Source organism: Giraffa tippelskirchi, chromosome 3 (assembly GCF_054371585.1).
Source record: "Giraffa tippelskirchi isolate mGirTip1 chromosome 3, T2T-mGirTip1v1.2.pri, whole genome shotgun sequence".
NCBI classification, from domain to species: domain Eukaryota; kingdom Metazoa; phylum Chordata; class Mammalia; order Artiodactyla; family Giraffidae; genus Giraffa; species Giraffa tippelskirchi.
Window position 1 is genome coordinate 80902596 of NC_137277.1, and position 22866 is coordinate 80925461.

The window sequence follows — 22866 nt, forward strand, 5'->3', positions numbered from 1 at the left end:
AATTTGCTGACTCCTGAACCAGATTTTGAACGATTTGAAGTGTTCTTGGAACAGGATACTAGATAGTACTTTCAAAGATTATAGATTACCAAAGAGTTTCCCATGGCAGGTATGTTAATCTGTACTAAAGAATCCACCTGCCTTTGCAGGAGATGCAAGAGACACAGATTCAATCCATGGGTCGGAACGATCCCCTGGAGTAGGAAATAGCACCCAACTTCAGTATTCTTGCCTAGAGAATCTCAAGGACAGAGGAGCCTGGTGGGCTACACTCCACGGGCCACAAAGAATTGGACACGACTGAGTGACTGAACACACACACAGTTGGCAAAGTTATTTATAAAGAAAATATTGAATTTACTAGCTTCTTGCCAACTTCAAATTTTTCTATTTCCTCTAACATGTGAAAGTGTTAGCAGCTCAGTCGTGTCCAACTCTTTGCTACCCCATGGACTATACCTGCCAGGTTTCTCTATCCATGGAATTCTCCAGGCAAGAACAGTAGAGTGGGTAGCCGTTCCCTCCTCCAGGGTATCTTCCCAACCCATTGATTGAACCCGGGTCTCCTGCATTGCTGGCAGATTCTTTACCATCTGAGCTACCAGGAATGTCACCAACATGTGAAAAAAAAGGTACTTTATGCTCAGAAATACATGAATTGAAAAACTCTGATAAAACAAAGTCTAGAGAAGACTGTTTTGATCAGAGGAAACTTTTACTTCTGATGCCAGTTTTATTAAAAGCCACATGTGAAAAAGATTTGCTAATCTCTATGTGAAGGATAACATCCTAAGTAGTCGAAGAATATTTTAAGAAAATGAATAAATTTTTTAACAAAAGGAAAAATGTAAACTAACTCTATTTGCAAGGTTTGTTAAGTTTATAAAATTTAAGAAGGTAAAAAGAAACATGAAAAGGGGCAAAATTTGTTTAGTTCAAAAATGAGTGATGAGACAAAAGTCTATACAAGGGCATTCAAGTAACAAATTCTCAGCTCCCACCATTCTCCTTGCAGACCCCTCCTATACAGTCGGGATTCCTCATCTTTGCCACACTGCTGCTGCTGCTGCTGCTGCTGCTGCTGCTGCTGCTGCTGCTGCTAAGTCACCTCAATCGTGTCCGACTCTGTGCGACCCCATAGACGGCAGCCCACCAGGCTCCCCCGTCCCTGGGATTCTCCAGGCAAGAACACTGGAGTGGGTTGCCATTTCCCTCTCACTATACTTGATTTAGTATAAATTTTGCTATTTCTTCACCAGTTTTTCCTTTTAAATGTTTTCTTCTAGAATAGTTTTAGATTTTTAGAAAAGTTACAAAAACACTACAGAGTTCCTCCAAACCCAGGACTTCCTCCAGTTTTCAGAAGCTGACAGAACAAGAGATCTTCATTTTAACGTTCAGTTCAACAATTTACAGTGTCAGTTGAAAAAAAATTAGACATTTGAAAAGAAATTCAAATGCCAAATGTGTAGTTATTGTTTAAATAAATTGTATAGTACTTTCAAATTTAGTTCTCTAAATATAAAATTTAGTTGGCAAATCACCCTTCAGTTCTCAGCTTCTGTCACCTCAAACAGGCATATGCCTGTCACTTTTCATTTCCTTCACAGCACTTATCTCACTCAATAGTTAAGTTATTTGTTTACTGGCTTTTTGTCTATCCCCAGAGACTTCTCCTGTTTTGCTTCCTGCTACTCCTCGTTATAATCTTTGCACTTAGAATAGTGCCTCTGCACACTGAGTAGAGACACTCAGTAGACTTTGCTGGCTGAGTGAATAAATGAGCAAACACTAGACATGGCAGGGGTGGTAAAAGGCATGTGATAAAAGACACATCTATTTAAATTGCCATTGTTTCTGAAACTTCTATCCTTTACCACCAGCCATATACAGCTGAAGTTTGGGGGAGACTATTTGTTAGTCTACCACATGTGTAACCACTTCTTACTGAGAGAAAATCTAGAAATGTTACTTCCAATAAATCCTTGTAGTCTGAAAGCCAAAGTTTTCAAAGTAGATCTGTATTGTTGGTTCACTGCACTCAGGACTTCCCGGCATTATTCATTTGACGTGAAAAGTCAATTAAAAAAAAAAACATTTAAATCACCCTTAGGGTTAGACTAATTAAAGTCTAATTAATCATCGTTCTGTACCTAAAAATATATTTGGAAAAAACTCAAAAATACTGGATTCCAACCTTGTGGAGGCTTGGAAATGAGACATTTTGAGAAGACAGGTGAAAAGCTTAAAAGACTAACAGGGAGTGGAAAAAAAAAAAAAGCTCTCCTTTTCCCCTCCTATTGTCTATCCCTCAGCCTCAAGTTCAAGGAATCACCTGGCTGTAGGAAAAAGAAAGGAAGGATAGACAGGTGGCAGGAAGGAAGGGAGAGGAAACTATCTAGTCCTGTACTCTCTATGAACACTTACATTTCTCCCAAGATCAAATATTACAAAATGTGTCCAAAAATCAAAGCACTTGATCCCTTTACTGAGCAAGGAAAAAGAAAGTCATTCTAAGATAAGCATCCATAAAATACCCATTTATCAGATAAAAAGAAGCAAGAAGAACAAAACTGCGGTGGCACTTTCTGACTGTTTTATTTAGAGCATTTATTTTTCTTCTGTTTCTGGACCTGCAGTATAATGAAAGGAAGACACTAATCTGCAGTATAATGAAGGGAAGACACTAATAAGTGCATTCAATGCAGCACAAATTGATCCACCATCCAAAGAGTACAATAATCCCACTGTCACTTCTGGAACCTCTCCTGCTGAAGATGTAATGAGTTGCAAATAACTCAAATTATTGGTGGACTAAAGATTATTGGTGGACTAAAGAATTATTGGTGGACTAAATCTCACTGCCAAGAAACATATCAACATCAATACCAAAAATGGAGGTGAAAGAAATTCAGTTTTTGACCACATACATACATTTTGGAAGATCAAAAACAATGATAATGATAAAAGATATATAAAATTCTACATTTTTTCTCTCTGTAAAAATAAAACAATTATTAGTAGTAATGCTGACATTATTCATTTGAAGAGAAAAGAGATACAAATATAAAATCACATAATATTAACACTCCATAAGGTTAACTTAGAAAATTCAATGTCAACTTACAATCTTTTATTTTAAAATATATATATTTCTGACTCTGTTTCCTAAAAAGGCCTGGAAACACTGACAACCGATAAGAATGAATACCCTTAATGCCCAGACTGTAGTTTCTAAATTCCATTTTCTACTAAAAGGAACCAGAGCTCCTTGTAATAACCGATAGAACTGATTCCTAGACTGGGCTATGAAGTGAACAAGAGGAGCTTAAAGTATCCCTTTGAAGCAAAAAGCGGGGGTCAAAAAACCTAACGGGGCAGGGGTGCCTTTGGGATGTTCTTTATCTTGATCTGGGTGCCGATTATATGGGAATACTGAGTTTGTGAAAACTCACTGTGATTCACTTATGATGGATTCTCTTTTCCATATGTATTTACAGGAATCAATCTGAAGGGGTTTGCAAGGAACAAAGAAGTTTTTATTTGAGCATTCTGAAAAAAAGAAAAAGTCACTGCAACTAATCAAAATAAAAAGACTCTTAAAATCCATGAATTTGCAATGATCCTCAAGAAAAAAAGGAACTCTCCCCCTAAAAGAACAAAGAAATATCTTTGATCACCTTTTAAAGAGAGAGGTCAAATGGAATGGTATCAGTATTGCCAGTTCTCATTGGATATTCTCTCCATTTCTACTACTTTGAAGGAGAAGTTTTGTGATCTTCATAACAGGTAAAAGGGAGCAAACATCAACTGTCTTGCTGTACCAGAACTGAGTACTCTTTCTCTTCTTCCAGTTTTTGCCTATGTCATATTTGTTGACTGGTTAGCTGATTTACGAGCTTCCCTTGTGGCTCACCTGGTAAAGAATCCACCTGCAATGCGGGAGACCTGGGTTCGATCCCTGAGTTGGGAAGATCCCCTGCAGAAGGGAAAGGCTACCCACTCCAGTATTCTGGCCTGGAGAATCCCATGGACTGTATAGTGCTGAGCGACTGAACTGAGAGACTGAGTATAGTGCATGGGGTCACAGAGTTGGACACGACTGAGCAACTTTCACTCACTACCTGATTTACTGGGTTTACTGTTTTCACCACATTTCAACCTATTTTATATGTCAGTAATGACTCTCAAGCACTTTGGTTCCATTCTTTTGGTCCTAGTTGTCCTTTCCTCAGGGAGTTAAGGAAAGTGGAATGTGGAACTGATAACGGGAATGCCAAGGAAAAAGAGATAAAGGGGCCTTCTGAAAGCATTTATGACCATACATGTTGTTATTGTTCAGTCGCTATGTCCTGTCTGACTCTTTGTGACCCCGTGAACTGCAGCACGCCAGGCTTCCCTGTCTTTCACCATCTCCTGGAGTTTGCTCAAACTCATGTTATTGAGTTGGTGATGCCATCCAACCATCTCATCCTCTGTTGTCCCCTTCTTCTCCTGCCCTCAATCTTTCCCAGCACAAGGGTCTTTTCCAATGAGTCGGCTCTTTGCATCAGGTGACCAAAGTTTTGGAGCTTCAGTTTCAGCATCAGTCCTTCCAATGAATATTCAGGACTGATTTCCTTTAGGATTGACTGGTTTGATCTCCATGCTGTAATAGGCACTGTCAAGAGTCTTCTCCAGCACCACAGTTTGAAAGCATCAACTCTTTGGCACTTAGCCTTCTTTATGGTCCAACTCTCACATCCACACATGACTACTGGAAAGACCATAGCTTTGACTATATGGGCCTTTGTTGGCAAAGAGATGTCTCTGCTTTTTAATGTGCTGTATAGGTTTGTCATAGCTTTCCTTCCAAGGAGCAAGCTCCTTTTAATTTCATGGCTGCAGCACCATCCGCAGTGATTTTGGAGCCCAAGAAAATAAAATCTGCTACTGTTTCCATTTTTTTCCCCATCTACTTGCCATGAAGTGTTGAAGCTGAAACTCCAATACTTTGGCCACCTCATGCGAAGGGTTGACTCATTGGAAAACACCCTAATGCTGGGTAGGATTGGGGGCGGGAGGAGAAGGGGACGACAGAGGATGAGATGGTTGGATGGCATCACCGACTCGATGAACATGGGTTTGGGTAGACTCCGGGAGTTGGTGATGGACAGAGAGGCCTGGCGTGCTGTGATTCATGGGGTCGCAAAGAGTCGGACACGACTGAGCGACTGAACTGAACTGAACTGAACTGATGGGATGGAATGCCATGATCTTAGTTTTTTGAATGTTAAGTTTTAAGCCAGAGAGTTTTTTGCTCTCCTTTTTCACCTTCATCAAGAGGCTCTTGAACTCCTCTTCGCTTTCTGCTATTACGGTGGTGAGTGTGAAAGTCGCTCAGTTATATCTCACTCTTTGCGACCCCACGGACTACACAGTCTATAGAATTCTCCAGGCCAGAGTACTGGAATGGGTAGCCTTTCCCTTCTCCAGGGGATCTTCTCAACCCAGGGATTGAACCCAGTCATCTGCATATCTGAGGCTGTCGACTATACATGGATACACACTAACTCCAAAAGAGGAACGGAAACAAATCCCTTTCCCTAAGGAAATGAGATGCCACTTACCTGCTTTCTCCTTTTAAGAAGAGTTTAATTTCTTTCTTATATAGTCAAATCACAAGTCACAAATGTGTAGAAACAAATTTCCAGTTACTTTAGTCCCATATACAGTCAAAGGGTCTCATGTACATTTCATTTTCATATATGGTCAAGTATCAGGAGATACTGGGCAATACCTAAGAGATTCCATGAGATAAAGCAAAAGCAGTGTAGCCAGAGAACAGTAAACTACCAGAAATCAACATCCAGTCCCAGCAGCCTTCTTTCTTGTTTGCTTCAACATTTACAATGAGTATTTTGAGACCTAAAAGCTGCTCTAGTAAGAGGCACTATCCATTTGAAGAATGAGATAAGAACCTGGGATAAGAACCACTGTTTTGGGATCAAGTCAGTTTCCCCCGATCTGTAAACTATGATCAAATAAGTAATGTTTGAGTTTAGCCAATGCAGACAAGAAAGTACTATGCCCATAAGGGCCCTATAATTTAAAATGTGTTCATGGTTAAGGCTCTTTATTACTATACCAAAGTTTGATTCAATATCAAATTAAGAGGAACATTACAGTAAGTAATTTAGTCCCCAACAATATACAGTGATCAAAGATGGGGAAAGAGAAATTTGTGATTAACTACAACCCACTGTGCTTGAAGATGTACCTGATTCTGATGGTGAGATTTCTCAGTGTCCAAAGTTCTGTGCATGTAGATGGCAGAGTATACAGTTCAGTGATTCACTCTGGTGTCCAGAACGAGTAATGGCCTAGAAGATGGCCTCAAAATGCCTATAAGCTAAAGTGTTAGTCACTCAGTCATGTCCAACTCTTTGTAACCCATGTACTGTAGCCTGCCAGCCTCCTCTGTCCATGGAATTCTGCAGGCAAGAATACTGGAGTGGTAGCCATCCTCTTCTCCAGGGGACCTTTCAAACCCAGGGATCAAACCCAGGTCTCCTGCATTGCATACAGATTCTTTACTATCTGAGCCACTAGGGAAGCCAAATGCCTATAGATGTCATTCAAAAAGAAGCCAACCCGATGAATCACTTTACCTCCCTGGACCAAAACAGTCAGATCAGGCAATGGAACTGTTAGGCTGTGACACATCAGACTCTGAAATGACAACCTCGGGGCTGGAAAAAATGATTCAGACCTTATCACCATGGAAATTAGATTTCCAAGCTAAGAACCATGGGCCATCTGGTTTTGTTAAGTTTTCCTTCTTCATAGGCAAGCCTGGCAGGTGTTAGCTTAATCTCAGAAAATCATCATTCTCACAGTGCACAAATTTTATATACATAATAAAATCCAAAAGAGAAAGAGACTAAAGACAAAGAGAGTGTTATGTGTAAACTACAGGGGAGAGGCTTCATGTAAGGAGAGAAGAAACTGATCTTAAAGCAGAAATCTTACCTCAAAAGCCTACAGACCAGGCAGGTAACATACAAGGCTGGTTGCTTTAAGACTTAGGGGATGGTAAAGACTACCACATTTCAGTCCTTGAAATAGTAAAAAGACCATATTTTTTAATCATCCAAGAGAAGCCAGGTGTGTGTGTGTGTATATATTATCTTTCGTCAAGTATCCAGATTGCCCAATGTTGGCAATTAACTCAATTTTAAAAAATAAACTTCTATAGATTAAAAAAATTATGCCTAAAATTTGGCCAGTAGGCCACCAGTTTGCAAGCTATGCTTTAGAATTTAACTTTAAATAATGCAATAAATAATAAGCAGAAAGCTCCCATCATAACAGTGACTACACTAAATTATTGAGCCTTGGTTTCTGTTCTACCAAGAGGCAGCAGTCCATGCAAGGACAAAGTAAAAGTAATATCAGAACACCCATGAGTATTTTCCAAATTACAGATGTCTCAACTGTCACCACCACCACCACCACCACCACCACCACCGCTGCTGCTCCTGTGCCTCCAAGAAAATAAGGGTTTGAGTAGAGGACAAACACTGCAAAAGATCCCCAAGAGCAATGATGGTACATCCTCCCACTCTGGGGGTCACTGACCTCAGAAAGTAGAAAGCTTCATATAACTGGGAGGGATGGGTCCAAATGGTGAAGACCCTGGGCCTAAAATGTCAAATAGCATATGTCAGGTGGCTCTGAAAACAATAACTGCAAATACCAAAGATGATAAGGAGCCCACAGTGAGCACCGCTGGTATATTATTTATTTCAGCCTCATGCGCAAAAATAATACAATCAATTGTCTATTTATTCACTCTGAAAGATTATAGAAACTGGATGCATTTTAAGAATGCGTAAACCATGAATATATAATGAAAGCAAGGATAACCTTTCAGCCATTTTCAGGTTTAGGTCTGCAGGCTCATCACTCAAGAAGGGAAGGGGACCATCTTATTTTCACATGATGCCAGACAGCAGACAAAAAAAGGTTCAATATTTTGGCATGTTTTTTACTTCCTATCTTTAAGAAAATTACTGTAGGACTTTTTATTAAGATGGTTAAACATGACTAGAATTACTATGCCTTATTTTTGGATCTGATAGACACATAAAAAATAGAAAAAAACATGTTCCTGTGATTTGGTAATATTTCACTAATCTTTTGCTGTCATTGAGCACTGACTAATCTAATCCTGCTTTTGATTTCTTTTTAAGATTTTTTTTTTGATGTGGACCATTTTGAAAATTTTTATTAAATTTGTTACAATATTGTTCCTGTTTTATGTTTTGGTTTTTGGCCGTGAAGCATGTGGGATCTTATTTTCCTGACTAGAGATTAAACTTGCATCCCCTGCATTGGAAGGCAAAGTCTTAACCACTGGACAGCCAGGTCCTGCTTCTAATTTTAAGCTTGCAGTATCCTAACTCACCTTGTAACTGAGGGTCAAAGACTTCTAGGTTGGCTTTAAGGTAAAAGCTGTTTGAAGCAGTTTATCCCCAGGTGCCTGAAGCTTTGACTGGAGAATTTGGTCTGTCAACCGAGCCTTCTGGGGTTATCTGGTAAATTATGAGGGGTTTCTTGATTTCCTTTTGCAGGAAGGGGCAGAAGCTGAAAAAGAGAGATACTACAGTTGTATTCCATAGACCTTTCATGAGCCTCTGTGGCCAACAGAAAATTCTTTCCAATTTATCTTTAGAGGAGAAAGTTCATAAGGGATGGCATTTCAGATTTTTACCTCCTTTGTTCAATCTTATGTAATCTCAAAGATACAATCACTGGGCTCCTCAGCATAATTTATATCTTATCCAGAGTGGGGAATAAGAAAACTCTCAACTTATAGAGCAAGTATTTTCTAAAAGGAGATGAAGCATATTTTCCAGAAACATGTTTAAACCTCCAATTAAATGCAAACATCAAAGAGTTTTTTTTTAATTTTTAAAATATTTATTGGATTATCGAAAAAGCAAGAGAGTTCCAGAAAAACATCTATTTCTGCTTTATTGACTATGCCAAAGCCTTTGACTGTGTGGATCACAATAAACCGTGGAAAATTCTGAAAGAGATGGGAATACCAGACCATCTGACCTGTCTCTTGAGAAACCTGTATGCAGGTCAGGAAGCAACAGTTAGAACTGGACATGGAACAACAGACTGGTTCCAAACAGGAAAAGGAGTACGTCAAGGCTGTATATTGTCACCCTGCTTATTTAACTTATATGCAGAGTACATCATGAGAAACGCTGGGCTGGAAGAAACACAAGCTGGAATCAAGATTGCTGGGAGAAATATCAATAACCTCAGATATGCGGATGACAGCACCCTTATGGCAGAGAGTGAAGAAGAACTAAAGAGCCTCTTGATGAAGGTGAAGGAGGAGAGTGAAAAAGTTGGCTTAAAGCTCAACGTTCAGAAAACTAAGATCATGGCATCTGGTCCCATCACTCCATGGGAAATAGATGGGGAAACAGTGGAAACAGTGTCAGACTTTATTTTTCTGGGCTCCAGAATCACTGCTGATGGTGACTGCAGCCATGAAATTAAAAGATGCTTACTCCTTGGAAGGAAGGTTATGGCCAACCTAGATAGCATATTTAAAAGCAGAGACATTACTTTGCCAACAAAAGTCCATCTGGTCAAGGCTATGGTTTTTCCAGTGGTCATGTATGGGTGTGAGAGTTGGACGGTGAAGAAAGCTGAGTGCCAAAGAATTGATGCTTTTGAACTGTGGTGTTGGAGAAGACTCTTGAGAGTCCCTTGGACTGCAAGGAGATCCAATCAATCCACCCTAAAAGAGATCAATCCTGGGTGTTCATTGGAAGGTCTGATGTTGAAGCTGAAACTCCAATACTTTGGCCACCTCATGCGAAGGGTTGACTCATTGGAAAAGACCCTAATTCTGGGTAGGATTAGGGGCAGGAGGAGAAGGGGATGACACAGGTTGAGATGGTTGGATGGCATCACCGACTCGATGAACATGGGTTTGGGTAGACTCCGGGAGTTGGTGATGGACAGGGAGGCCTGGCGTGCTGCAATTCATGGGGTCGCAGAGAGTCGGACACGACCGAGCGACTGAACTGAACTGAACTGATAGCTGATTTACAATGTTGTGATAGTTTCAGGTGTATAGCAAAGTGAATCTGTTATATACACATATGCCCAGTCATTTTTATATTCTTTCAGTTTTTTAAAACAGTCACTATGAAGTTGGAGAAGACAATGGCACCCCACTCCAGTACTCTTGCCTGGAAAATCCCATGGACGGAGAAGCCTCGTAGGCTGCAGTCCATGGGGTCGCTAAGAGTCAGACACGACTGAGAGACTTCACTTTTACTTTTCCCTTTCATGCACTGGAGAAGGAAATGGCAACCCACTCCAGTATTCTTGCCTGGAGAATCCCAGGGATGGCGGAGCCTGGTGGGCTGCCGTCTATGGGGTCGCACAGAGTCGGACACGACTGAAGCGACTTAGTGGCAGCAGCAGCAGCACTATGAAGTGGTTCTACTGCACAAAAATGTACAATCCCAATATCCTGATGAAGACCTATTAATGGTCTCTCATTTGCCCTGAGTAGAATTATTGCCAAATTCCTAGAACAATCCTCTAGCAAAAAGAGCTAACTATATTAGCAAAGCATAGTGTTCAACTTGGCATCATATCTCAGAAGGCAAAGAAACAATATTTTATGAGAAGACAAACGAATGTTCACTTTAAGTTTAAAAAAAAAGGAAAATAAATATCTGACCCTGAAATGTGACAACAGTTTTTTCCTTTAAGTCTCAGACCTCTCTCTATCAGCTTTGTTTTTCACAAGGTAGCTTTAAAAATGACTCCTTAGGTCTGATTATCTTTCAAGCCTATTCTTTCATTCTGCTTTAGTTTTTTCTCATTTTACCTATGGAGAAGAAAAAAAAAAAGGAAAAAGCAATACACATATACTGAAAAACTAGGACTTAAAAGTGCAAAAGACTTCTATCTACTTAGTATCTTGTGTGTGGTTGCTCTTTAAGTATCATTTTTATACAAAAAAAGTGTTCATTTAGAGCCCCTTTAACTCTACAAGAAAAGCTTTTTAAGTCTCTACTGTGTTGTAAGACAATTCTGTGCATCTTATAATTACTAAATAAAATTTAATTAAATTTAAATTTGATTATGCTGATGACACAGAAGAACTAGGGTTAGCATCCATCAAGATTATTTTTGTATGTTCAGCATTATATGTTTATTTTCTGCAAATGCTATTCAATCTATGCTTTTTAATCCCATATAATTATAGGAAGACTGAGTATGAATGGTCAGCTATAGAAATTCCCCTATACTGCAGTTCTTTGTGTGCACTTCCACCCCCATTTCTCTTCCCTAGTCTGATTCTGCATACCTTTTATCCTGTAATAGCAAATAGGAGGGTAAGGGAGAACAGAGGACCACGGGGTAATACCCAAGTTTCCTCTCTTTCTCCATTTCCTCCAATCCAGTAGCAGACGAGAAGGAGAAGGGTGGTTGAATCTTGCTAATCATACCTAAGGAATCCCCCCTCCCTCCCACATCACACACTGCATGCATGTCCTGTGTCTAGCCTGTGTGAACCACATCTTGGCCTGGGTTCCATTTTTCACTTCACTCATCTCTTTCTGCATAGTCTTTGCTTATACATCCTTCAAAATCCAGCTCAAAACCACAACTTCCAACTCTTTCATCGATATTCCCAGCTAGAAAGGAGTTTCTCATCATCACACCTGGTACTTTGGTCAATTCTGACTAATGTGAGTCTGTCCTGGTCTTTCATCCTGCTTACACCTCTCATCTCCTTACCAGGCTGTGCTGACTCTGGAAGTAGGGATCAGACCTCAGTTTCTTGTACACTGTAAGTGTGGGAGTTAAAAAGTGAATTTTAGAAAGTTTCTATTTATATGTACTTTGCAAAAGGTATTTCTGAGACTATAATTAATGTTTATACAGACATTCTGCATCATTTTCAAAAGGACAACAATCACTATATAGTGTAGTGCCTTCTATAACCTTCAGGCGGACTGACTGTTCTGCATTAAAAACTACCAGTCTAACAATACATGTTTCACATAAAATTAAATGTCCCTTAAACCAGAAATACTAGGAATAATCATTTTAATTCATCTTCAAAAACTTCATTAGTAGAGAAAGATTTATATTGTCACATTCAATTTCCAAATTTCTGGGTGACCAATTTATTAAGTTTTATTCAAAAACCAGAAAGTTAACCAAGTGGTAACTAAACTTTACTTTAATTAGAATCTATAAAGGATCTTGTTTTACCTTGCACATAAACTGCGTACTGGGCAGAAGTTCAAAGGCTCTAAGCTTACAAAGTTCAAGTCTGATTACTCCTTGTGACAGTACACACTGAAGATCAATTCCTAAAACCCTCATTAAAAAATAAACCCAGAGAAGGGAAGGTGTAGTTTCTTTTTAAAACTATAACCAAAATTGATGCTTTAAAAGAAAACATTATATCTGTTTTTTATCAAAACACACTAAAGGAATCATGTTCTAGCTTAATGATAGCCTCTGCAGTTTGACACCCACCTGCTCAGCTCTTAATAAATTAATAGTTGGAAAGGTTGGAAAGGCTGATTTGAACAAAGTCTTTTATGCTAGACAGTACTTGAGTAGGTGTCTCTGCAAAATCTCATCAGGGGAGTTTAGTGATGTGGCAAAGGTTCCTTCTGAATGGCTCATTCAGGAACCAAATGATCCATTATCTTTGCAACAGAATTTTTCCTGTAAATTATGTGACTAATCCTCCTACAGCCTGAATTTTGCCCACCAGACACCATGTTCTTGTCTAGCACAGTCCCCACACAGTCTATTCACATCTTATTCAAGCCCCTCCACTAAGCACATGATGTATTCTACCAAGGACTAGCCTGTCCCTGTAGCACTAAGTCAGTGCAGAGAAAGGAGAGGCAACTCCATCACTCTGCAAAATACTAAAGAAAAGATTCTTAAAATAGTAAACGCAGTAAAGATGACCAGAATAACCAGAAGAGTATATTTACACAAAGCTAGCAGTCTGCATAGCAAAGTCTATTTTACAACTATTTTCTGTACAACATGTGGCCCACGGTTTTGATTCAATGTGCACATCACTTCCATGAAGGAAGTCTGGTCGTGATATAGGGTTAAAAATCCTAAATTGCTTTCCCAGAAAACTGTAGCCCAAGATACCATGTAAGACCCTTCTTCATTATCTTGCTTACCTTGTCTACTGTCTCCATTAAATACCTTAGCTGGTAAAAGAAATTATTTTGCTTTTCTCTCTGGCAGCAATGTTTAGACAAAAAATTGATTGTTCTCTTTTTACCTGTGATGATCTCAATACATTGAGACTTTTTACACTGTGGCTAAACCCCCGGAGAGTACAGTTTTAGTGCTACAACCCAACAGAGTTTATGGAAACATGTGCTGAGGTAAGTTTCCAAAGAAAACCAAGACTCCAAGCACTTCCACCTACCAACTATGGTGGCTTTCTTTTCAATAACTGAAGAGCAGACTTTTAAACTGAAAATTTATCTAATCTCATTAATCCTACCATGTATCACAGAAATTAAAGGGCATTTCAAACAGTAAGGAAAGCGTATGAAAATCAAGCAAAAGGAAAGTAGAGACACAGTACTGAGTTCAGAGTACAAAGAAGGACAATGGGAAGAAAAGGCAGAGAGTGGGTCTGAAAGGTCTTCAATGCTGACGAAAGACCAGATTTCACTGGGTGGGCTATAGAGCACTGAAGTGGAGTTTAGAGTAGAGGAGTTATGTGATTATGCTTCAGGGAGGCAGAACCAGGAGGACAAATTGGAGGAAAGAGACCTCAGACACAAGAGAGAATCTCAGAAGATAAAGCAGACAAAAAGAGAGGCAGAGCTACTGAGGACAATGGGCATCAGGAGGGACAAGTGAAGAGCTTGCATGTGAGAGGGCAGAATGGGGTCCCATTTGTCCTCACATATTTCTTATTGTTTAACAAAACAATGGAAAATAAAGCACATCTGGAAATACAGCCAATATTTTATAACAACTATATGTAGAATATAACCATTAAAAATTGTGAAGTGCTACGTTGTACACTTGAAACTTATGTGATATTGAACACCACATATATCTCAATTAAAAAAAGAAAAGAAAGCACATCCATTTTTTCAGAAATGTGATTGCAGTATAAGATATGGTCAATGTGCCAACAAACTAAAATAATGTACTCAACACAAAACATATTTTTCTCATTCTGTTATGTATCTATGATCTAGGCCAATTTTCCCAAATTTTTTTGGTTTGTATTTAACTTGGCTGAAATTGAGACATATTTCTCTGAGGGTAGGGAAATGTAACATTTCTGCAAATTCCAAAAGCTGAGCACAAGGAAAGGCCTGGCACCTATTGAGCACTCAAAGAAAAGGAAATTCTTCCACATTAAACAGCTCTGTTAATAAGAACAAAAACTCAGATGACTGATTATACAGGTAAGAATTCTGATTATCGATTACTTAAAGGAGTCTTCAATTTTATTATTCCCTTGACAATTTCTGCTATATATCCAAACAACACATATTACAGAAACCATTCAAAGGTTCTATTACATGATTCAAAATTTTTATTTAATATTTTATTTAAAAGAGAACGTCCTTAACTGTAAAGCTTTGGACAATTCCTAATCTTCGGACAATCCCTAATTTTCCAAAAGTAGTATGCTACAAAGCAAGAGTCAGCATTTTCTCTGTGAAGATCCAAATTAGTAAATTAAACATTTTAGGTTATGTGGGCCATGCATTGTACCACTTAATGCAACTATTCAACTCTGCCCTTGTAGCACTGGAAAGCAGTCACAGGTAATATGTAAATGAATGATCCTGCTGTGTTCCAATAAAACTTTACTTACAAAAATGTAATAGCTCATATTTGGCCCATGGATTGTAGCTTGCTGACCCCCGTCTAGCAAATTATCCAGCTGTGGCAACCTGGTATGGTTTCATTGCTCTTATCTAACTGGTGTGCAAAATTCTGATGAAGTAATAAAAAAAAAATTACTGGGAAAACAGTCTCCAAGAAAAATCTCCACTACTGGTGTAGTGATAAAAGGGAAAACAAAATGAAGAGGTTCTAAGGAAGGGATGGATTCAAGGAGACATGAGAAGTTTGGGGTAAATTAAAATAAGAATGTAGAGTTGATGATGTCTCAGATCACTGCTAAGAGAGTCCAACATATATTCTAGGTGGAATTAGGAAAATATGACTCATGAAACCATTTTAGGAAGTACTCCAATTAGTGTCAAACATGCTTATTAATTAGGAGAAAACTTCAGGGAAAATTTAACCTATTAAATAAAAAATATGTTTAAGAAATGCATGAATCTTGACAGAATACTCACGTGAGAAAAAGCCAGGAAATTTGGAAATTTATGCAAGTCTCCTATCATACTTTCTTCATGACTTCTGATGATTATACTGCATTAACTTGATAGAACAGGGGCAAAAGTAAGGAAATAGTATCATCAAAGCTTACCAATCTCTGTTTAAATCTGTAAAAGAGTTATAACAAAAACTATCTTAATTCAATCACATCAACTTAACGAGGCTACCACTAATTTACCATCTACGGTGACTTACTAGTTCTATGCAAATTCCTTCTCTGGGCCTTGGGTTCCTCATGTGCAAAATGCAGCCAGTTCCCGGAGGTGTTTGAGGATCAGGCAAGCTAATGCCCACAGAGTGTTCAGAACAGACTCAGCACACAGGAAGTGCTCAAATGACTCAAGGCTGCTGCTGTTCCCCTGATTCGCCTCCCCAGCCAGCTTTACCAGATACTCCTCCTCTGCCCTTGTCTTCTCATTCTGGGCTCCCCTGGGTGGCCCTGACTCACCCAGAGGGCTTCAACCTACCATTTGCTAGAGCAGCTAAATCTCTCTCTCCAGTGCTGAGTTCTTTTCCAGACTGCATTTCCAGCTGTACAGTAGACACTCCCATTGGTATATATCATGGCACCTGAAACTCAGCAGGCCTAAAAATCAATCCCCAAATCTTTCTACTCTTGCCCCTTTCCTCTCCTTTAGTTTTTGTTAATGATATCACTGTACATCCTTAAACCAAGCTAGAAATGACAGTTACATTTCTCAGATGGTAAAGTGTCTGCCTGCAATGTGGGAGATCCGGGTTCGATCCCTGGGTCAGGAAGATCCCCTGGAGAACAAAATGGCACCCCACTCCAGTACTCTTGCCTAGAAAATTCCATGGATGGAGGAGCCTGGTGGGCTATAGTCCATGGGGTTGCAAAGAGTCAGACACGACTGAGCGACTTCACTTTCACTTTTCACTTTAACTATTTTATGTGCGACTTTCCCACTTAACTCACCCCAGGTCCTGCTCTCATTTCTATCTCCTAAACATCTTTCAGAGACATGGTTCTTCTTGCCATCTCAGATAGATCTTTTTGTATCTGCCTCCTGATTTCTCTGCTTCTAATCCTTCTCTCCTCCAAGCCATCTTTCATTGTCATCAGAGTCATCTTTCTTAAAACATATATTGGATCGTGTTATTCTCAATTGCATGGGGGGAAGGGGCCCACAGACCTACACGTGAGCTTCAGGGCACCCGGGAAGCCTCTACAACTGAATACAAAAATTTTGTGAGCCCTTGATTTTTTTTTAAAGGTCTCTGTCTGAGAAAATAATTTTTAAGCTGTTTAGCAGGGTACAATCTGCAGTCTTAAATTGTACCTTACTCACTCTCTCCATATTTTAGATACAGTGAACACCACAAGTTCCTACAAACATGCACATCAAATGCCCTTTCACCTCCCCAAGCCTTTGCATGTTTGTTTGCGCAACCTGTGATGCTCTTCTCTGCCTGAGCATGAGCACATGAGCATCCTTTAAGTCCTGGCTCAGGCCTCAAATGTTATCTCTGTGAAGCCTTGTCCCGCCACCACCCTCCTTGCATGGACAACAAAAGAGATGCTAAATAGATTCTGGGTGTCGGTATAAAATACCTTGACCTGAAACTTCTTAAATTCAAAGCTTCATACTATACAAAACAAATTGCCTTAAATATTTAGATGCATATTGTGTTTCCTTAAGTGTAGGGTCATAGTTAGATTTTAATGAGATCAGGAGTAAAGACCCAGGAAGGTTCAGATCCTGGTTCAGTCAACTACCAGTAATGGCAAGTTACACAGCTTCTCAATGCCTCAGTTTCAAGATCTGTAAAGATGGAGAGAGTAACAGTATCTACCCTTCAGGATTATTCTGAAGATTAAATGAGGTTATGTGTATAGTACTGTGTAAGTGCTTGTTGTTATTGTAATTATTTTTGAAATCAATGGCCAGGACTAGAGGCTCCAAGAGATAATCAGAGAGCAAAACTAACTGACCTTGCCACATAAGCCTCAAGCTTTAGTCTACTGAATTAATTAGCCAGAGAACACTAACAATAATGGCCCTTTTCACTGACATTTTTATCAGCTGAAAAGTGTTCCAAGTCTGATAAAATTCAGATGCTTTTCTTTGCTTCCAATAGCTAAAAAATATCAGCTCAGAATATTTCCAAGGCACACACAGGTAGACTAAAATAATCTCTTTGAATAGGACAAAACAACAACAAAAACAAACCAGCGCTACTCTTTCCTGGGAAGTAGCCACCTCATTGCTTACAAAGTGCCCAATATGAAGGGAAAATGCTAAGTAGGAAATTGAGAAAAAAGATGAAGGAGCTTAATGACTCAGCTTTCAAACTAGCTTGTCTGCCAGGCAAATGGAATATTGGGCATTATAGTCCAACCCACCGGGTCAAACAAACAAAAAGCTGTGAAATATAAACCCTAACATCATTGAACCTAGGGAGGAATCAAAATAAGTGCATGCTGTAGTGATGTAGATGACTTTCATATGAGTGACAGGGTTATGCGATATATTAGGCACCACTTCTGCAGAAAATTTTCAGCCAAAAAGAGCCAACTGACCCAGACCACACATACTGCAGTTGTGTAACAGTATTTTTTGTTCCCAAGCAAACTGCCAAAAGGATCATGGTATCACTGCAGATGGTGATTGCAGCCATGAAATTAAAAGACGCTTACTCCTTGGAAGGAAGGTTATGAGCAACCTAGACAGCATATTAAAAAGCAGAGACATTACTTGAACAACAAAGGTCCGCCCAGTCAAGGCTATGGTTTTTCCAGTGGTCATGTATGGATGCGCAAGTTGGACTGTGAAGAAAGCTGAGCGCCAAAGAATTGATGCTTTTGAACTGTGGTGTTGGAGAAGACTCTTGAGAGTCCCTTGGACTGCAAGGAGATCCAACCAGTCCATCTTAAAGGAGATCAGCCCTGGGTGTTCATTGGAAGGACTGATGCTGAAGCTGAAACTCCAATACTTTGGCCACCTCATGCGAAGAGCTGACTCATTGGAAAAGACCCTTATGCTGGGAAGGATTGGGGGCAGGAGCAGAAGGGGACAACAGAGGATGAGATGGCTGGATGGCATCACCGACTCGATGGACATGAGTTTGGGTAAACTCCGGGAGTTAGTGATGGACAGGGAGGCCTGGTGTGCTGCGATTCATAGGGTTGCAAAGAGTTGGACACGACTGTGCGACTGAACTGAACTGAACTCTTATGCATAATCATACCTAATAATCACATCTAAGGTAAAACACTTGAGTTAATATTTGAAACTAAGGAAAGAGAATAAAGCTCAAATTCCTTATTCCAGTATTAAAGGTCTTCCATGATCTAACTCTAACCAACTGTCCAACTTTATCTTCCATGATAAGCTCCTTGAAACCTTCTAACAGACATAACTCCGTACAATTCCCCCAAACATACCTATTCTTTGCCTATTTTATGTGTTTCCTCTAAAGAAAACAGTCTTCCCCTTACACCTCCAAAGTCTAAAACCCATTCTTCCTTTTAAACCCTGTGCAGATGACATGGAATTACTTCCTATGGTCAGCTAGAAGTAATTCTTCAGGTTTCTAACTTTTATAATCCTTGCTTAGTACCTCCTGGACTTTCCTCAGTCCATTTTGATCAGAGTTTTTGACACACGTGTCTTTCATTTCCCAGAATGGATGCATTCTGAGGGCAACATTCACACCTGCTCCATTTCTATAAGCCCGACTGCACCATGGTACATCTACTATTTTGCTAAAGTATACAAGAAGTATGCTAGAATGCGTTAAAGTTCACTGTGACTGATCATGGAAACTATGGACAAACATGAACTCAGACAAAGTTGCTGAAAAAAAGGCTACAGTTAAAGAGATATGCAGTAAAATTTGTTTTCTTGTGAAGCAAGTTGAGATGAGAATTTCAATGCTACAGGGCACAGACACTCCCTTTACATTTGCCAACTGGTGATTTGTTAACAACTATTGACAGTGATGCATGAAAAGCTTCCCTAGCACTCATGTAACTGGTAATACACCTCCAAAGTTAGAGAAGGCATAAGACAGTTTGTCTTGTACTTCCCCTACTACAGACTCAAAACACTACTCACCTCTGGGCTTTGGATAAAGAGCCCTCGAGACTTGTGTACAGAGTGATAATTGCAATCATCATATCTAATGTGCTTTAAACTCTAAATAACCAAGGACCAAAATCGGAGAATCTGATACATAAAAGAACCCACGAGTTCCAAGAGAAGGAAAGATGAATAAAAGAACCCCTAAACCCTGGCAATCTGATATAGCTTGGGCAGAAGTTCACTTGTCAGGTCACTTGGGTGGTGCTAACTGAAACACCTATTTGGATCACAAAGGAGAGGCTCACTTCACTCTGGGGTGATGCTCTAGCACTGTGCTGATCGCTGTGCTCTTGCCAGGCCACTGAACCGCTGCCCAGTCCACATCCGGACTGTGGATCTATATTCACAGATGATACTTTTCTACTATTCAGTTCACAAACTGTCACATTAATGAGTTTCAATACGCACTCCTAAACCTAAGTAACTTTCCTGAACTCCAAATCCTGAAAGAATAGATGACTTAATGCCCTAAACCCAGAGGAAAGAACATTTTTACAGGGATGTCTGGACTCAGAATTATGCTCATGGAAAGTTTTATTGAGTGCTCTACCTGGGGTGGTTTTCCTGTCAATGACATTTGGAACACCCAGTCTCCAATATCACATTGTTGGTGTCTCTCAGATTACTGGAATCTTCGAGCAACTGAATCCTTCGAGCAGGTAGCTGGAGACCCTGTTTTAACTTACTTTTAAAATAACTATATGTTCTTTTATAGTACAGATACGCCTACCACATTAAAACTGAAGTCAAAATAATGCTAAAATCTGTTAACAAAAAAGGTAAACACTGTCAGTGGCATCATTATAAATTGTGCAGTGGTCTGAAATGATAAAATAGACCCTATATGTATGGCTGAGTCCCTTCCCTTTTCACAACATTGTTAATCAGCTATACCCCAATACAAAATGTTTTTGGTGTTAAATAATAATAATAAAAATTAAAAAAATAAGATCTTAAACAAGTATTAGTTCTGTATATGTAATCTGTATTTTTTCCATACAAGGCTTAACTGAATAACCCTGGCCTCATTTCTCTTTGAGTCAGTCTCTTTTACTTCCTATGCTACTTTGATCGAATTATTTCAAGCTGCTCTATTTCTTAGTCCTCTGGCTGTATCAATGCATCTAGATTTCTATTTGGTTTCCACAGTGACTTACTTGTTTGTTCATTAGACCACAAAAAAATCTGACAACTGAATCAGGCCTATTAACATTCTTATGACTAAAGCTTCCTGTATTCAGATAGATGATACTGGCAGTAAAAGCAGGATAAATTTTAAAATGCTGAGACAATGAACAATGCCATCCATTACAACTCAAAATTGTTCTTCTGGAAATTTAATTGGATGTCACAGATGGATTTAAAAAATGGATGAAGAAAGCTGGGTAGACTATGATATCACATAACAGTAGTTTTCCTTGAAATTGAGGGCTTCCTTTGGGCACAAGTAGAAGTCTGTGACATCCTGGAAAGAGCATGGGTCTAGCAGTAAAACAGACTTACTTCAAATCCCAGCAAAGTTCTCCAGCTATGAAACTGAGCAGGTTACTTAGCCTATCTGATCCTCAATTTCCTCATCTGAAAAATGGGGACTGGGGCTCTAATAAAACCTAGATTAAGCTGCTTTGGGGATTTCCGACGATATATATTCAGGATCTAGTACTTCGCATACCCCATGACAGGTGTTCAAATGTTAATTATGGACAGGTTTTTTAACTCATACATTTTCAGACCTCAGAATTATTGTTTACTTCTCATTACATACAACACATAATTAATTTAAGAATTCACAGACATTATTGAGTAGTATGTATGGCTGCCAGTTTACATAACTTCTGACACAGATGAACTAATATTAGATTAAAATTTTTCCTTTTTAAAAATTGAGATCTATGGCTCATTCTAATACCTCTATAGGCCATACAGTCATCCCTCCTTATCTGTGGGGCACTGGTTCCAGGATTCCTGCCTACTTACAGTGAACACCAAAATCCAAGGATGCTCAAGTCCTTTATATAAAATGGCATATAGTATTTGCATATAACCTATGCACATATTCCTGTACACTTTAAATCATCTCTAGAGTACTTATAAAACCTAATACAATGTAAGTGAAATGTGCAAGTGAAACTGTGACCGAATCTTTGCAACCCCATGAACCATAGCCCTCCAGGCTCCTCTGTCCATGGAATTCTCCAGGCAAGAATACTGGAGTGGGTAGCCATTCCCTTCTCTATGGGACCTTCCCAACCCAGGGATCAAACCTAGGTCTCCTGCAATGCAGGCAGATTCTTTACCATGTGAGTCACTAGGAAAGCCCCAATACAATGTAAATGCTGTTTAAATCCCTCCTTTTACTGCTCTTCACTTTATTGCACTTAAAAGATACTGCATTTTTTTGCAAATTGAAGGTTTGTGGCAACTCTGTGTCAAGTCAGTCTATAGAGCCATTTTTCCAACAGCATTTGCTCACTTTGTGTCTCTGTAACATTTTGGTTAACTTTTGCAATATTTCAAACATTTTCATTATTATTAAAATTTTTGTCATGGTGATCTGTGATTAGTGATCTTTGATGTTACTACTGCAAAAATGATTAGGACTCACTGAAGGCTCAGATGATGGTTATTAATTTTTAGTAAAAAGGATTTTTCTTTAAAATTTTTTTTAATGTGGATTATTTTTAAAGTCTGGAATTTGTTACAGTATTATTTCTGTTTTATGTTTTAGTTTTTGGCTACGAGGCATGTAGGATCTTAGCTCCCCAACCAGGGACTGAACCCACACCCCCTGCACTGGAAGGTGAAGTCTTAACCACTGGACCACCAAGGAAGTCCCAATAAAGTATTTTTATTTTAAGGTATGTACATTGCTTTTTAAGACATAATACTATTGGACACTGAATAGACTACGGTATAGTATAAACATAATTTTTACATGCACTGGGAAGCCAAAAAATTCGTGTGACTCACTTTATTGCAGGATTCACTTTACTGCAGTGGTCTGGAGCCAAATCCTCAAGACTGCCACGGTACGCCTGTAGTTGCCAGTACACCACAAATTCAAGTTTTGCTTCTGAAACTTTCTGAAAATTGTTTTCCCTGAATAGTTTCAATCTGTAGTTGGTCGAATCTGCAGATACAGAACCTGCAGATTTGGAGGGCTGACTATACTTTCTTCATACTACAAATCTGCCATCCCAGGGGGAAGTTACACGCAAAAATCATTAAAATGTTCATGTCAAATAGTCAACTTCTGTGAGGCTGATAGAAACAAAGACTATGAATTGAAAAGATGAAAGTC

At 39.2% G+C, this 22866-nt stretch overlaps 1 protein-coding gene across 47 annotated transcripts in view; it reads right to left on the bottom strand.

Annotated features, from left to right (window-relative positions):
* Positions 1 to 22866, bottom strand: part of OSBPL6 (oxysterol binding protein like 6) — a 214829-nt gene that overhangs the window by 107971 nt on the left and 83992 nt on the right. For 5 of the 47 annotated variants that reach the window (XM_081579581.1, XM_081579576.1, XM_081579549.1 and 2 more), the window contains exon 3: positions 15417 to 15566. The exons of 35 other annotated variants lie outside the window; for them this stretch is intronic. The gene's annotated coding sequence lies outside the window, so the exon portion shown is untranslated. Of the gene's footprint in view, positions 1 to 7620; positions 7684 to 8449; positions 8629 to 15416; positions 15567 to 22866 lie in introns of all 47 variants that reach the window. 7 more of the 47 variants (XM_081579574.1, XM_081579568.1, XM_081579562.1 and 4 more) reach the window with 3 other exon arrangements.